General features: G+C 31.3%; 1 protein-coding gene across 1 annotated transcript in view; it reads left to right on the forward strand.

The window, feature by feature from the left end:
* Positions 1-19,547, forward strand: part of LOC147068592 (four and a half LIM domains protein 2-like) — a 240,118-nt gene that overhangs the window by 156,666 nt on the left and 63,905 nt on the right. The window lies entirely within an intron of this gene.

Below are 19,547 nucleotides of genomic sequence, written 5' to 3' on the forward strand. Positions count from 1 at the left end.
TAGAATATTAGTCCAACCATGCCGAAATTTATCGAAAAGAATGACATTTACACTATTACTAGCATGGTTTTAATTATTTTTATTTGCCATACAAATATTATTATAAATTATAACATGCCCACAGTAAGTCAGTATTAGTTCTTTGAAGTTACAAATCACGATGACGTATTTTAAATACATGAACTACTAACGTCACATTCGATACACATACCTAGTTATTGTAGAATGATATACTTAATACAATATATTATGGTCAAATATTTGTTTCATACATAATTTCAAGCAGTACAAATACCGTATATACAATACAACATAAACTGTAATATCACACTTAGGTACTATATAATATTTGTCGTAGAAGTATAGTATTAAATAAATTTTAATAGTTAGACTACTTATTCGGTTAATAATATTCAAATTTTTAGATAATATACCTATTATACACCAGTGGCAAAGGGTGAAGGTAGGCTGTTAAGATCCGACATAAGTAGTGCGCACTAAATTTTGTCTGTCATACGTATTTGTTTTCGTTGAACTAAGACTACAATGTGCAAAGAGTGTTTATTATTTTTTTTTAAATCAATTGAACCCTGCCTAAGTTAAACCATAAATAGTTCTGTGGGTCTATTCTATACTTATCGAACACTAAATTGATAAATAGTATCAAACTTAGGGTAGGTTTGTATCAAAATATTAGCACTTATTGTAACAATTACACGAAGCCGGTTTTTATTGTTGCAATAAGTGCGATATTTTAACAGCAGCAAGATAGGTGCTGTTAAAATATAGCACTTATTGCAACAATAAAAACCGGCTTCGTGTAATTGTTACAATAAGTGCTAATATTTTGATACAAACCTACCCTAAGTTTGATAATATTTTTCACTTTATCACTTTAGCGGTCGATAAGCATAGAATAGACCCACTGGTATGCTATTGCCGATCTGATAAAAATAATGCACACTTTTTCAGTCATACTTGTTTGTTCTCGTTGAATTAAGAATACATATTATTTAATAATAAATCCATTAAACTGTGGATAATCCAGACCATAATAGATAAAAAATACTCTTCTATCTATAAAATATCCAAAATTATGTAAGATTTAATGGCATAATTTTAGATATTTTATAGATACCTAGGTATATGACTCGTTTTTGACAGTTATTTATTATGGCTTGGTTTACGCAGGGTTTAATTGAATTTTAAAAATTAATCAATAGTCTGCATATTGTAGTCTTATTTAAATGAAAACAAATACGTATGACTGAGAAATTTTAGTATCCCCTATTTATGTCGAATCTAAACAGCCTACCTCCACCCTTCGCCACTGTTATACACTATGATTAGTTCATTATCTCAATGCATATTATAGTAATTAAAATAAAATGCAATGTATTTTGGATTACATAATATTGTATTATATTTGATCTAATCGCTATGATTGTTGAAAAAATCAACATAGTTACGGACTGGACATTACAGCAAAATAAAGAATTATGTAATTAGTCCATAATTCAATCCATACTTAACTTAAAACTTTCGCGGATATTTGCTATCTTTATTTATCTTTCGGCTCTCATCTTGTGTTTTCACTTTTCCTTAGTCGACGTTTCGCATTCTTTACCACGTTATTTATTTAAAATTGTCATTGCAGCGTGCTCGAAACGTCGAAGTAGGAAATAGAAGGAAAGAAATACGGTAACAACCCAAATACCAAAAAAAAAACAGTAGGTATGTGAGTTATTTATGATTTAAAAAAATTAAAAATTAATGAAGAAAACAACGTTCCTTGATATATTTTCATGAAAAAATACCACGATAAAATAATATTATATTTATTTTCGATATTACGATTTTCAACTTCTGGATGTATCCATTGTTATTTTTCCTGCAATACCTCAGTATTTTTTTTAATGTACAGAAAAAACCAAAAGGCGCTTAAAAACTTTGGTACTGTTCGGTTATCAGGAATACAGCGGAAAACAAATTTTGAAAATACCCGATATACTGGATTATTTGTTAGTTTCGGTTAGTTTAGGTTAGGTTAGGTTGGATTAGGTTAGGTTAGGTTAACCTAACAAATAATCCAGTTTATCGGCTATTTTCAAAATGTGTTTTCGCTGTATTCCTGATAACCGAACAGTACCAAAACTTTTAATATAGGTATTTGCAATAAAATATTTGACACGTCCGCGATAGTTTATTTAATTATCCTAGTTTTATAGCTTTTACCAACATGTGACTTTAATAACAATAATATATTTTATGTCAAGTGTCAGCTTCGAATCCCTCGTATGGTGAATTCCCATGTTGTTGTTATTTTTCAATGTTTATTCGTATCCAGAGCTTGATCGTATGGGTTGCGCAAATTGACGATTATCATTTCTCATCGAAGTCAGCCAAGTTCTATATTATACTATAAGCAGTGGTTCTCACATGAAATTTAACTGTGGCCGCACAATAGACATTGACAGTTCTATGGAAACGTCTGGTGGCCGCACCAAATTTCACTTTTGTTGTGATTGAACAAAAATAAAGTTAAATTTTATTTACTAAAAAAAAGATCAATTTATTTATAGACAAGTGCATTTAATAAAATACCTTTCAACATGTTAGTACATATCTATTTATTTAAAAATAATGCAAATAGAAATTCCTCAATATTTATTTTTTCCAATGCGAACCGCATGTCTGCTTCTAACTTTACATCTGTCAACTAACTGGCTTGGATATTTATTTTTTATGAAGTGCATTACACTGAATGATCTTTCACAGTATACAATAGTAGGAAAAATCGACAATATTAATAAAGCAATTATTGTCAATTCTTTGAATTGGCTTGATTATTGGTCAACGTATAACTAGACCAAAATTTTCAACCGTGGTATTATTAAAATGGATTTTAAGTACCTACTTGATCATGACTCATTTCCAATAACGCATAGTTAACGTTAGCCTAGTTAATTAAATTAAATACTGAAAATGATGTTGGTGGCCGCAGAAAAATCATCTGGTGGCCGCACATGAGAACCACTGGTATAGAGCCAGAATAAATATTAGTTTTGGTTAGATTTATATTCTATGTATTTACTCAAAATAAACGAACATATGTTGGAAGTATCTAGTCACCATCCCGATTTTAATTTGTAAGAAAAACATACCATTTGTATTGTCCCAATTAATATGTTCAGCGTTGGTTTCGGTCCACTTGGCACTTGGCCTACAACAATTTCACTAAAACCAAAAATACTGTCTTTTTACTTAGCAGGCCAGTATGTAACTGCTCTTAACTCATTTTTATTTATATGCCACTTGTACTACTATAATCGTCAGCATCTCAATGTTTAAAATAGCTTTATTTATTGTTACACTAAACCTATGTTTCTCAATCATCGGCTTAAAACTTAGCTATCCGGAACTTTACTCTGCCGTACATATCAACATCGCGTATATTTGGATTTAATCTTTCAACTAGGTTAACTCAAAACTGATAAATCGCATTTATAATTATTAAAAAAATATTACGCAAATAAGCATAAACGTAGAATTCGTCAAATAAACAATAATACATAATAAAAACTGGATCAAGATGCATTTCATCATTGCGTCTTCAAAATCAGCATATTGCTGATTTTGAAGACTGCGAAGGCTGCGTTTGAAAAACTTAACAGGAGACAAAAAACCACTCGAATTTTGACGACCTATTTTGTTAAAACAACAATTAATAAATATCTTTGATAATAATCGATGATTATTGCTTTTATGTAAATTAATTTTTAAAAATGATATTTTCACAACCTATTAAAAGGCAGAAAAAATAATATGGTACTTTTTATTTAATCTCTAATTTAAGTCCTGACAAAACAACTTGGTAAAGGTACTTTTTATGAAATGTTTTCACATAACAATTTTTCAAAGGAAAATGAATCTACATAATATTATATTATATTCGCTGTTGTTTTTATTAGGTATACAATTGGTACGATTAACAGAACCTACTAGTTGGTAAAGCATCTTTCTCCGGGCCCGAATCCTGCGTTTGGTAAAATAATATACTTATCTTATTTTTCAGTGTGCGTAATCTAAAGTAAATAGCCATGTGTTTTTGCTTAGGAGAGAAAATAATAAATTACTTCTACGGATAATTATTATCATTAATATGCAATTATTGATAGACTACATAATACTTACTAGACGTTAAATATATTATAGTTTTGTTGTATTCTCAACAAATTTCGTAACGCATTAGCATCGTTAGCGTTTTGATTTTCCAACTCATTACAAATACCCTTGACACGAGTGTGGGCAGTTTTTTCCCGGTACACGTTTTTAATGGCGCCCTTCGTGGTTTTGTTCTTTCCTCTTTCTATTTCGGTTGACAACAATGCCCGATTCTGTGAGCCACAGAAAAATGGGTCAATCGTAACTACGCTCAGGGACGCTTTCGTCCAAAATACAATACGCCTACTAAATTTGAAGTTATTTTTACAGTTCATATTTATGCCGACATCAGTGTTGCCATCTTTTCAAAGTGGAATTATAGTACAGAGCCTCCAAAATTATAGTATTTGGGGGAAAAATATAGTACGCTTGCGTTGCCATCTGTTGAAAAGGTGTCATTTTTCATTCAAAGAAATTTAATTTTTCGAGCATTTTTTTTACAAGTTCTCAAAATCTTCTTATGTTGTGAAATTATAGTACTTTGCACCGATTTATTGAATGGAACTATCGAAATTTTAGTACTTTTTACATATTTTTTCCGATATTTAAAATTATAGTATTTGGGCGTACTATACCTGTTTTATATCGTACATAGTACGCGGACTAAAATTATAGTACAAATACTATAATTATAGTACGGTTGGCAATACCGGCCGACACTCTCATCACACCTTTGACAGCTTATTTTCTTAGAGCAACATATTGCAACACGAAATGCTCTATTTGTTATGGATTTATGTATAGGAGAAATACTTGAATGATGAATTGAGTAAACATAAAGTAATTATCTTAGTGTATCGACAAGAGAAATATTAAATATTGTTAAAAAGAAATAGACATCCAACGTGTTGGTGGTTTCCCTTGGCTACATTGACCAACAATAAATTTTCTTAGGCAGCATATAAAATATAAATATTGTAAAATCTATAGTTCACAAAACTTCATATTTCTTTTCATATGTTTTTTTATTATAAAATATAAAATAGTGAATTGAACAAGTGGGATATTTGACAGATTTGATGAAAAAAAAAATATTCGTTTTCATTTTATATCGCCGATTTTGTCAACCTTATTACTGACTGTCAAGGGTTACATGCTGATTGGACACGACTAATTTAGAATACATCATTATTTTCTACAATAGGTACTGCTAAAACTACTTGATTTTGCTTATTTATTCATTTCTTGTACAAGTTGCGGCTGTACTATTTTTTTGGGTGGTAAACCCACCTAATATTGTATTTTTAGTAAGATTATGTTAATATACTATCATTTTCTAAGCAGAGTCCCTGCACAAGATTAAACACGCATTAAAAAAAACTACATGCATTTTGTCAGCCGCGGTTGAATCGAAGCCACGGCCCTCCCCAAGGGGTGGCAGGTTATGTGAAAGTTTGGTGAAGCAGCCTGGTATGGTGAAAAAGTATGCTGAGGCGGGCTGGTAATCAAGTTGCGGCAAAATTTCCACGTTAATATTATATTATATGGGTACGTTATAATGACCAAAGTAAATTCTTCGTATTGCCCTGAATTTTTTTATCGCGTCGCCATTTCTCGTAAATTATCGGCTATTGTTGGCCTGCTTCATTCAGTTGTATGAGAAAGCTGATTCCTTGCCCCTCTTTTTATTTAATACCTCTATGGCCCTCCCCCTCGCAGAGACGGTCGTCCTACCAATTAGACCCCCATCACATAATACTACTATACTGGTACATTAGTAAAGAGTTAACTGAGCAAATGAGTATCGGCGACAAACCAGTGATGGGTGATTCATTTTTGTCACGGGGTGAAAAGGAATATATACTGCCATCGAAAATTTTACTATTCGCTTCGCAATTTGAACAAATTTGAATTGAACAATTTGCAATACATAAAATTGCATAGTATTTGTTTTTCATATTGAATAAAGTAAATACTACATAATTCATTCGAATCACACAAAAAAAAATCAATAAGTATGTTTATGAGGCTTTTCCAAGTTATGTATTTTCGATAAAGAATGCTATATCCTTCCATCTTTTTGAGGTATAAAAAAACATTCATATCGATAACCATCTGGATCCATGTGACAACTTGACAGTATCAGTGTGGTCCTTTTATTAGTAATATGCCTAGACACCATTAATATGGTGAATTTCGTTCAATATTTGAAATTGTTATAATTGAATTTATGTGAAAGCGATGGGGTGAGTATTTTCACATCTAAAAATATATAAATTTAGTTGTTATTTATGTATACTAGCGGACGTAACATTTTATACATTTATAATATATCTAGTTAACATTTATATGTATTTATTTAACGATTAGTTAACATTAGCTGTTATTGTTACATCACACTGAAAGATAAAATGATGGCATCGGAAAATAAATGCGAATACATTATTTCCACCAATCAGCGTATCGTATGAATCTAAGGAAACCAGTCGGTCCAGCGGAACTGGCGTGGCGCCAGTCGAATAACCTCGGAGAGCTTTCAATTTCCCTCTTCCTTATTCGATTGAGCGTCTATTGAACCCTCATCGATGGAGCAAGCGGAATTTATTACATTTCATCAAAATATACACTAGTTACTTTAATATTATTTATATCGTGGAGCTTTCTACAAAATGGCAATCATTGTCAGCCTTACAAAGTTTAAATTTGAAAGATTTATTCTTTAATTATATATTATTTTTATTCATCACTGAATATATTTTTTTTTTGAATTGTCATTGAATAAAATACACGAAAAGCCACAAATCTTTGCGAGATATCATTAGTCGTCATAATTATATTGATGGAATATTGGTCGGAGAAGTCGCCGATAAGCAAAGGCTTGTGTTTGAATCCCACGTTTTTTTTCTAATATTTAGATTAATTAAATACTTTATTGCGACTATGCTAAATCTCGATTTGATAGAAACAAAAAAGGTTTAAATTTTCATTTTCTAAAAATAAATCAATATTTTCTTAATCAATTCAAAACCCTCTTTTATACGTACGAGAAAACTCATTACTTATACTACATTATAATGATAAAAATAAATACAAAATAATATGTAAAACACGATAAAAGCCTTAAACTAATCCACATTTTTTGTTAAAGGCTATTTTTTAATTTAAAAAAAATATTAATTTTTGTTTTTAACGATTCTAAATCGCATATTTCCTATTCTGACACCAGATGTCTCTAGTAACACTACATAACACTCTCACTCGGTATCGTATGGATAAAATGCATTAAGCACATTCAATTACCTAATTAAAAATACTACTATTGGTTTTAGTATTAGCGTACCAAACCAAATCGTTCATAAATTTATACAGTAAAGATTTGGATATCCGTACTTTGGGAATCTACGGCAGACAGTTGATCAAAGCTCTGTTTAGTATAGAATTGTCCCAGGATTGCGTCTCTGCTATCTATATATAATAATATGTATTTATTTTGTAAAGAAGTTATATTTTGTCACCAATGCAACATCTATCGTCTAGCCCAGAAGTTTTTAGAATAATATTCATTCGACCAATGTAGTATAGTTATTTTAAAAGCCCCAATACAAATACGAGTATGTACATTGAATCGTATTAATACTGTATAGAAGTTGTGGTTTTAACAATGTCAGCTTACTCCAAGCACAAACATGGTCCACATAATAAAAAAATTAGTGATGTAGTCCCTACAAATAAATAATCGTTAGAGAATATTATTTAAGTGCCTCTTTTATAATCTAAAAAAGTAGTACACATTGTGCAGTATATAATTAATTAACTTGTGTGTAGATTTCTAAGAGTGTTAAGTATAAGTAGATATTTTACAAGGTTTTTATTAGGTCGTATTCTCATTTGTCCGGTGGTTGTTTATCCAGTACAAATCTTGCAATCGATTTTTAACTAACTTTCCGACTAGCTAGACATTTGAAACTTTTAGAATATATCAGAACACGATGCCAATGCATTTTTTTAATACCTTTAGCCATCATTAAGTAGAATTGAATTCATTTTCACTTAATTCTGTTTTGTATGAAAAGTTATTTCGGACGAAATCCGTAATCCAATCCACTATTATTGGTTGCTAGGGGTCTGGGGTCCTAGCAACTAAATTATTAATATATAAGTGCGTTACTATGGAAATCAATATGAAATGTCAAAATGACATTTCAGTATTATTTCTATCAAATAAAAAAAATTTTGATCGTTTAAGCTAGTTAAGTCAAGTTTATATGATTCAACAGAAAATTTAAAAACGTTGTATATAAAAAGTTCTTTTTATCTTGTAATTATTTGTTTTCACACCATTTTTTTATTATTGTGAAATCACTAATATTAGATACTTGTTTTTTTTAGTTAGATATGCAGACAGCTAATAAACCTGCCTTAAATGGTATGCTAAAAATGAAAAATATCTTCGGTTGCATAATGAAAATTACATAATCTATACATTGGCCACAGAGTATTCGAAAAAGTTTTTTTTAAAGAATCCTGCCCCTCCCGCGTTCGCTTTCGAATAACATGAAAAGATAAAATCAGCACATAAATAGAACGAAACATATAAATTGTAAATGAACAATGTTAAATATGGGAAATCTGCCAATATGCCGAGGGCCAGGCGAAAAGAATAGAGCAAATTTAATGTAGGTACTCTCGAATATTTTATTAACACATAATTATATTTCTAATCTGATTTGGATTGAACCCTTTGGAAAACTGCCCAATAAAACTGATCGGTGTCGTTCGATTGCAATTATAGGCCAGTATTAGATAATTATTACATGTCCTCATATTAAAACGGTGAATAACTAAACCGTTAAGTGAGATAACATCAATGTTTGTGTAAACACAACTCGAGGGGTATTTTTAAAACCGCTAAATCGTAACAATCCGTCTTACTAATATTGGACGTGCGTCAGTAACTTTTTTTTTTACAAAGTGTTTATTATTGTACCTGTCTTAATGTAAAAAAAGTGTTTCCCAAACTTTACCAACACGCCCAAACTAATAATAATTATTAAGGGTTGACTTGGGATTTTTTTTGTCAAACAGGAGGCTCGTAGCATAAATTGGTTAATGCATGAATTGGCGCGACACCAATGGTTATACGGGTTCAACTCCCGTCGAGTTTCGTATTTTTTTCCAAAAATAATGTTTTCTAGTGGGTATACCTATATCTGAGGTGTTTTCAAGTTATGTATGTTCAGTATATGGGATGTTACATTCTCAAAATCTTGTGAATTATTCATTTGAATATAAGAAATGGTTTATTAAAAATTGTTAGCAAGTTCAAGTAGACGTTATAACTAAAATATTTGACGAGAGCCTGGCGTTGGTTAGTAATTAAGGTAATTAATATTCCTTGATTTAATACACAAAAATCGATAGTCAATAATAATGCAATTTGGTAAGCATTTCATGTATAACATACTAGTTTAAATTATTGTCGTCATTAGATAGGAGGCTCGTAGCATAATTAGTTAATGCACGGATTGACGCGACAGCAATGATTATACGGGTTCAAATTCCGTCGAGTTTTGTATTTATTTCAAATATATTTTTTTCTGGTAAGTATATTATATTTGAGGTGTTTCCAAGTTATGTATGTTCAATAATGGAAGAATAAGTTTAATACATTTTTAAAGTTAGGTATTCCTTGTTACTGCAAAATGCCATCTTCCGTGATGTGTACCCCCAGGTATTTGAAGCTGTCAACGCTCTCGATGTTTTGCTCGTCGCTAATCAGAGGGAAATCTGGATCAGGGCAGGTGCTATTACACAAAACGTTGGTTTTCTTCGCGTTGGTTTTCAAACCAATGCGTGATGAGTTGTTATGCAACCTGTCTATTGTTTCTTGAATTCCCTCGATTGAGTTGAGTCGATAGGTATCGAATACTAAATCAACGCGAAGAATTTATTTTGCATCTTGATTTTCTTTATATTTAAAAAAAGGCAGAAACAAGGTATATTACGCTTTTTATTTTATTTCAATGTCGCTATCGCCCAAATTGAGTATTGGCCTCAATTTTCCTCCGCCATTATCTACGGCGCCCTACGATCTAGGGGAGTCATGGTCTTCTCACCTTCGTGTTCGATGAAAACTATTATCAGGATCACTGTGTTTGCCATACGGTAGTCATGTCCTGGCCTCCTTCACCACAGTACTCTATTACGTATAAAGAGCCTGGCTATTAGTGTAGCGATATCCGGTATAGTGTCGTCTTTTATACATAAATTCATGTACCACGGTTTAGAATACAATGATATAGAAGCCTTGCAGTATATTTCTCTTTCGGAAACCTTTTCCCTAATCCTAAAAATAATTCAAAGATTTAAACGACACATTTTAATTATTGCAATTCATCGCAAGTATTGATTGTATTGTTGAATAAAACTGTATAATTGCAATACTCTATTTGCAGAAATTATTGTGTGTTATAAATTTAATAGCATAAGTTAGTTTTGTACTCGTAAAAATATTATTTAGACACGTTTACTATCTGGCTTTTAACTAAGCTCACGATTATAAAATCTGGCAATGATTTCTATGTAGTGTCAACATAACTATAATGGACGGTTTGCGTGAATCACCGTAAAAAAATATCATTTACGTAGCCGTGACTCAAGACAAAATTATGTTTATCTTTTTTACCTTACTACCATTTGTAGCGATTACAAATTCAAGCTCTGATTTTATAATTAATATCCGAAAAAGGACAATAATATATTATATATTTTAATCTTAAGATTAAAATAATTTTTCGAAAAACGTAATATGTTAAGGCTATACTTCAGTTGAGGCATGGTCTAAAAAGATCGTGGCTAGGCGATACGCGAATTGTGCAAATGACGCGTGCCGAACGAAATATAATTTGTCATAAAAATCCAACATGCGTCCATTTAATATTATGTTTATTGTTATATAACTAATAATAATAGTATATTCATTGACATGTTTTCTTTTTTAAGTACACACGTAAAGTTTTTTAGTCATCTTTACACGATTTAAGAATATTTTCATCCGACGCTATAACAAAACAAATCGACGTGCGGACACCTCGTCGGTCTCCGATTGGTGACTAGTGAGAAATTTCGTCACACCTACTGTTGAAAATTATTTGCGGTTTCACTCAAGTACGCTCTTAAAACCCATAGCTTACGAGCCACACAAAATTGTGTTTTTGCTAATTACTTTTCAAATGCAAATTAACACGTTAATTACAAAATTAATTAAAAGGGCCCGTAAGCATTGTGTTAATATGTAACTTCAATTAATCCTAATGGGGAAAAACATTATAAATGTTATTTAACTATTTGATGGCTCAGTTCCATAGTGCTATAACTAGGAATTAGTAGTTTTGAGTAAAGGCTGATCAAAGTATTGACTCACCTATACTGACTTGTAGAAAAGTGACAAAAACATCGGTCCTACGAGGAGAACTAGTAATTTTTTGGAGTTGTAATTTTGTGAAACTGAAGAGGAGCGATATTCGAATATAATGGCTAACATTACTCAAAATTTGAAGTTTTTGACTTATCTTACTATATAACTGAGCCATCGTAAAGTAATCAGTACTAAGTATAACTTTAACTGATGTCATGAATTTGTAAATACGTTCTTCTAACTTAATTTCGTTAATAGTTTTTTTGATAAAAATAAAATCTTAATCGCTTATTGAGATAAATTTCAACTGCCATATTTTATTATCTTATTAGTATATTTAACAAATTGTTATATATTATATTTGATATAAGATACTTAAAGTTTTCTTCTCATCATAAATTTTATTGGCGTTATTATTAAGTGTTAATAGTATTTATTGTCACGTGTTTATATTTTAGTGTTGATACAAATGATTAGCAATAAATTAATTTTATTTTTCATAATCAAATTAAGTAATTTGTATTTAGTATTTTAAATCCAAATAGTGCCTCGCGATGTTTGATTTGTTTGTGTCTACGTAATATCCGATCTGTGATTATTGCAAATACACACAGTGTTTTATTCATAGCACCCGAAGCTGAGTAGGTGTTTTAATACACTGTTCGGTGTACATAATATTATTAAATTCTGCTTGAAATTGCAGGATAGTAGAAAGAGATCGGCGGAATTTTTCACACGCTCCCAACGATTCCCCGAACATATCGGGCTCTGTTTCTGTGACCACTACGCTTTTCATTTTCATAAACTTAACGACAATGTCAAAATATACAACTCTTTCACACTCTTTCTTCGGCAAAGATATATCTCACCAAAAAAAAATGCCACTTTTCATTTATTCTCTGGCAATATCTTCAATCTTGTCTATTATCAAACGCATTTTGTTTGCCAAATATATTAGTTATGTATCATTCGGTGAAATACCCCGAAATTTACATACTTAATTTATTTAATAGGTACAAGACAATATGATTCGATACAATAGATTTCAATGATTAAATGTGACATTAGTTTAGAATTATTTTGACATCAATAAAAAGCAAATTTAATTTAACACAACTGTTTTTAGTAACAAATAATTAACATTTGTTTACAATAAAACTGTATGATCTCAGGGTAATTTTTTGTAAATCATGAAGTATATATATATTATAATATATAAAATGTGATTGGTAACAACAGCTGTACAAAAACTGTACACATTTTCTGAGATTTTTTTTAATTAATTCGAAACCTTAACATTATTTTTTAAATGACCAGGAAACTATAATATACAAAAAAATACTAAAATCAATACAATATTTCGTGACTACTAATCTTTCCTTAAATCATGCCAGACGCAACTTGATTGAGATATCACTTTAATAAACATGTACATGAAAATACGTGCTGTGTAAACGCTTTTTATTTCCAATGCCAATTATCGTATTTCGACATACATTTTTTTAATAGAAATCGTGTAATGATTTCATACATTTCAATCAATTTATTTTCCTGTTTATAAATGTAAATGATAACTATTCAAATGTATGAAGTGTGTTAATTTACTTATATTATCTCTCTGACCTTTACTATCTAATGGTTATATAACGGGAAAACATAGTTGTAAAGTATAGGTACCTACTAAAAATGTAAGTACATAATTTGAAAAATCACATATATACTTGCGTTTAATCTATCACCGTAAATTACTCCAGTTCAATTTACTAGGACAATTTTAAATTAATAAAGAAGTATCTAAGAATACACAATAAAAACATACTTAAAGAAAATCTCATAATTCATGCATCGTCTTTATTAAATTATAATATACAATTTAAATTTAAATATTACTGTCAAGTGGGTTCAATTCGATAGTTTGATTACACCTAATATATTTTTAATTGAATAAATTATATTGGTAACGTCTGGATGCGTGGAAACTCATGTATTTATATCTAACAATATTTAATAACGTTAATATTTTGTTAAAACGGTTTCCAAGTAGTGCGTATTATTGAATATTCCTAGTGTGAGTTATTGGGAGCATACCGTTTCTCTCTGTGAGTTGTATACTTTATCATGAATAAGTCATTGATTTTTAATCGTGATAATGGTTTTATAATTTAAATGCTTATCGAATAATACACCAACGTGTAGAATTGAATATAATTTATATTATCATTTTGTAAATTTAAATTTGTAGGTATTTAGGAAAAATTACCACTCAATTTTACAAACAAATGTTTCTATATTAACCGTCAAAAGTGTTATTGTTTTCCGAAATGAATACATTAGCCGAAGGCAACCGGATATTTGAACGAATGCTCGTATATAATATTTTTTCTCGTCAAAGAATTCATTAATTTCGATCGATTTTTTGCTCTCACATCCTGTAGTCTAAATCAGCGTAATGGATATCACAGCTTGGGGTTATTTCGATGTTGTAACTCTACAACATCCACTGCTTGAGTTATAACTGCGACAGCGCTCGAAATGGAAAATTTTACGAACCGGAGCGCTCGATGATTTTACGAAAATATTAACATAGTTATCTAAATTTATGAGTATTTTATAAAAAACTAGCTGAAGTACCCGGCTTCGCACAGGGTCGCTTCGTGGTTATATTTATCTTAGATATTTGAAAAATAATAATAGGTAATTATTTTTTTAATATTAAAATATCTTTGTAATACAATATGGCAATATAAAAATAATTCTAATAGGAGTAAAGGTCAAACATAAGAACACTAAATTAAAATCGAATCCAAAATATGAAAACGTTATTAATGTTATTAATATGTAGTAAAAAAAAAATCAAAATTGGATGGAACAAACAAACAACAAACTTTGTATTTTATATAATAATAATTTAGACACCTTCGCAGGTGTGCGCACAACAACTGACAAAAGTTTCATCGCAATCGGATGAATGGTATAGGAACGCATACGAATAGTAGAAGAAGATGATTTTCTAAATCAGAAATCTTCGTGGGCACGCGCATGACAACTCACCAAAGTTTCATTGCATTCGGATTAATGGTATAGGAACGCATACGAATAGAAGAAGAAGAAGATGGTTGTACTAATTCAAAAACCTTCGCGGGCAAGGGCACAACACTTGATCAAAATGTCATTGCAATCGGATGAATGGTATAGGAACGCATACGAATAGAAGTAGAAGATGATTTTCTAATTCAGAAATCTTCGTGGGCATGCGCACGACAACTCACCAAAGTTTCATTGAAATCGGATGAATGGTGTAGGTAGGCATTCGAATAGAAGAAGAAGATGATGGTTGTACTAATTCAGAAACCTTTGCAGGCGTGCGCACGACAACTCACCAAAGTTCCGGATGGATCCAAAAAAACGGATGAATGGTATAGGAACGCATACGAATAGAAGAAGAAGAAGAAGGCAGTTGTACTAATTCAAAAACCTTTGCGGGCTTGCGCACAACAACTGGTCAAAATTTAATCGCAATTAGATGAATGGTATAAGAACGCATACGAATAGAAGAAAAAGAAGAAGAAAATGGTTGTATCAATTCAGAAACCTTTGCGGGCGTGAACACAACACTTAGTCAAATTTTCATTGCAATCGGATGAATGGTATAGGAACGCATACGAATAGAAGAAGAAGAAGATGGTTGTACTAATTCAGAAACCTTCGCGGGCGTGCGCACAACAACTGGTCAAAATTTCATCGCAATTGGATGAATGATATAAGAACGCATACAAATAGAAGAAGATAGAATAGAAGAAAAAGAAAATAGTTGTAACAATTCAGAAACCTTTGCGGCGTGAGCACAACACTTGATCAAAATTTCATTGCAATCGGATGAATGGTATAGGAACGCATACGAATAGAAGATAGAATAGAAGAAGAAGATGGTTGTACTAATTCAGAAACCTTCGCGGGTGTTGACACAATTACTGACGAAAATTTTATTGCAATCGGATGAATGGAATAGAAACGCATACGAATAGAAGAAGAAGAAGAAGAAGAAGATAATTGTACTAATTCAAAAACCATTGCGGGTGTTACCACAACAACTGACGAAGGTTTCATCGCAATCGGATGAATGGTATAGGGACCATACGAATAAAAGAAGATAGAATGAAGAAGAAGAAAAAGAAGAAGAAGAAGATGGTTGTACTAATTCAGAAACCTTCGCGGGTGTTGGCACAATTACTGACGAAAATTTTATTGCAATCGGATGAATGGAATAGGAACGCATACGAATAGAAGAATATAGAATAGAAGAAGAAGAAGAAGATGGTTGTACTAATTCAAAAACCATTGAGGGTGTTACCACAACAACTGACGAAGGTTTCATTGCAATCGGATGAATGGTATAGGGACCATACGAATAAAAAAAAATATTATGAAGAAGAAGAAGAAGATGATGATTTTTCTAATTCAGAAACCTTCATGGGTGTGCATGCAACCACTTACCAAAATTTCATTGCAATCGGATGAATGGTATAGGAACGCATACGGGACAGACACACAGACAGACAGACATTCATTTTTATATATTAGTATAGCCTATACTCTTCCCGCAAGTGCAAGCAATAAGTTTACAAAGTTTTATTGCAATCGGATGAACGGTATGGCTGCGCATTAAATACGAACAAACAAACACACAAATATTAATTTTTATATATTAGATAAGTGTAAGGTTTTTTTGTTTTATGGCTTATGTAGCTCAGACGGTCAAAATATTTTCCTACGAGATTTTATTAATCGGAACGGCGCTCCGGTGCGTTCCGGTCCATTTCGAGCCCTGTTACTGCGAACATAAATGTATGCGATTTTCCTATCCCATCTAGACATAGCTAATACATTTGCGAGGTTGCGTTTATGACGTCGCGTGCGTTAAATGGGTGTCAAGATTTTCAAGTGTTTAGCCATGCAAAAATAGTCATTTAAAATTAAATAATAGTTCTCCCGCTCGTATATTAAATAAATTGTAACTACTTCTTCATTATTCAAGGATGAGGATCTCGGTACACTTTGTGTCATATATTTCATACGTTATTTTAAGCTAAGTTAAAATGAAAGCTCTTTATTTATTTTTACCTCTCACACTAGACACAGTGACGATTGTTTTTTTACGTAAGTATATGAAATCTGTATACATTCGTAAAGCTACCGATTTGATGTGTGCTTCTAAAGACTTTAAATAAAGCTTTCTTCTGTTCAGATAGAACTTAAATATGAAATTGAAAGAGGATTACTAAATCTGATAATTAAATTTTCTTCAATTCATTTTGCATTGCAGAGTTCACACCTTTTGCTCCGAAATTTATTTTCCAGGGCTACAGTGAAATAAAAACGCTTTATATTACTGGTATAAGCGCGAAAGAAGTATTTTTATCCAATGGAGCAACTTATTTAGTTTTAAAATCAAAGCACAAAGACAAGACGTCATCTTCTTTATTTATAAATTTACTGATCCCAACGTATAGAATATTAATTTTTATATGGTTACTAATAATAAAATTTAACCACAATAAAAACGTTCTGGAAACTACCTACATTATTCTGGTCCATGTAGTCTCTTTGGTAAAAAAATCGATTACATTCAAAATTTGTTTTATTAGTAACTTTTATTATTGAAATAAAACATACATCCTTATTAAATACAGATAAATAAAACTTTATTTATTTTGAAGTCATGCTGGCCTTCAAATAGTATTGTGTTTTCAATTAAATATTATTTTACATACATAATTTGAAAGCAACTCAGATACATTACCCACTAGAAAAAAATCATATTTGAAAAAATACGAAACTGGACGGAATTTGTGGACCAATCTGTGCATTAACCAATTATGTTACGAGCCTCCTATCTAATTACGACAATTTAAACTAGTAGGTCATACATGAAATGCTTATCAAATTGCTTTATTATTGACTATCGGATTTTGTGTTGGTATTAAATCAAGGAATATTAATTACCTTAATTACTAACCGACGCCTGGCTCTCGCCAAATATTTTAGTTATAACGTCTACTTGAACTTGCTAACAATTTGTAATAAACCATTTCTTTTATTCAATGAATACTTCACAAGATTTTGAGAATGTAACATTCCATATATTGAACGTACATAAATCTAGTGGTAATATATCTGAAGTGCTTTCGAGTTGGTTTATACGGGTTCAAATCCCGTTGAGTTTCGTATTTTTTTCAAATGTGATATTTTCTAGTGGTGCTTTCAAGTTATGTATGTTCAATATATTATGAAATTTTATAGTCTCAAAATGTTGTGAATTATTCATTGAATAAAAGAAATGGTTTATTAAGTATTATTTTATTTACACGTGTAGTTTGCGTTTTTGTAAGTTTGCGAGTGTGCACGCATTAAAGATGTTAACGCAATATTTCCCGACTATTAAATGACTTTCTCGGAGTAAGATATCCTTACTCCCATGCGTGCCAAAAAAAAACGAATTAACCACAGTTGAACGACCTTCTCGATAAAATATTGTCCACAACACAATATTGAATGAAAATAAAAACACATTAAATAATAGGACAACATGCGTGAAAATGAGTAGTTTTAAATTTATTTAAAAGAAAATAGAATCGTCCGTGAGGATTCTCAACGCGCTACAAATCTCCCACGTTTACGTTAATGGTTACGATGTGTTGTGAATTACAATATATACATGCTGAGGAGGAAATTTACGGGGTGGACCATTGAACGGCTCGCGTGCCCACGTTGGCCGCATCGCGCGCGGATTACCGACGCTACATTACCGTGGGTTGCCATTATCTAAATATTTTTTGAAGATTCGTTAATAAATTACGCCCATGCGCTGTTTAACATTGAAACGTCCGTTGCTATGGAGAATGTTTTTATGATTCCCTCAAAACGAAGTTTTTGACATCGAGTCGTAGTGCGACACATGTATGATGAATTACCCAAACACTAATAGTCGTACTTATATTTTAAATCTTTTTTGAAAAATCTGGGTTAAATATTTTACATCTACAGACATTGAAGAATACCTTCTCTATATTATATATTGAGCCTAACTAGAAAAAATAGGCTAAGATCTACAATTCAATATCAAAACTACCAGTGATCTACCTCACTTTCCCATTGTCATTCTTCAACTTAAATAATACTCAATTTCCCATTCGTCGTGAAAATGATAAGTTTTGGTCTTCTTTTGGGCACCCAATCATTATCAAACTATCATCCTACTGTGCAACGGTATGGAGAAACTACGTCTTACTTTAAACTGCAATGATGATAATCTTCTCTTTCTTTCATTGCTGCGGCAGGCCGTGAGTGATGCAATACGAATCAAGTTAGATGTCAATATTACACGAGCTTCCTCACGTTTAATTTCAAACCATCTTTCAGAAACAAAAATAGGTATGGTTAATGCTTCCACTTCAAAATCTCAATTAAGTTATATTATATTATAACTACACTCGTTTTAATTTTTCACGGCTCATTTCTCTATAGCTATACGGGCCATACGGCTACCCATTCCGTGATCGATGCGTTGGATTTGCTTGCTATGATTATAATAAAACAATGATATTTAAAAAAAATCTTACATCACCCGCATCAATCTGAAACCGCAATCATTCCAACACAATTTCAAATTAATTCTAAACGGTCAGTTTTATAAATTTTATATATATATATTATATATTGGCAAGATACATAAACCGCGAAACATTTAAATCTGTTAAATGGATTAATTACTACATAAATTAACCATTTTGAATACGAAATATTGTCGACTCGTAATGGAACTAACTATTAAGTTAGTTTCCACTGTCCAGAAATGCCAGTTGTACACATCGAGAGACTGGGGTGTACTTTTCAACTCCTTCCAGTTACCGGATTCGTGGTCTCTCTGTGCGTCGTTATTCCTCCGGGTTTGTCGACGTTAAGTTCC

The sequence above is a fragment of the Rhyacophila brunnea genome, unplaced genomic scaffold (assembly GCF_057557595.1).
Source record: "Rhyacophila brunnea isolate RB1 unplaced genomic scaffold, BYU_Rbru_1.0 scaffold_3, whole genome shotgun sequence".
NCBI lineage: Eukaryota > Metazoa > Arthropoda > Insecta > Trichoptera > Rhyacophilidae > Rhyacophila > Rhyacophila brunnea.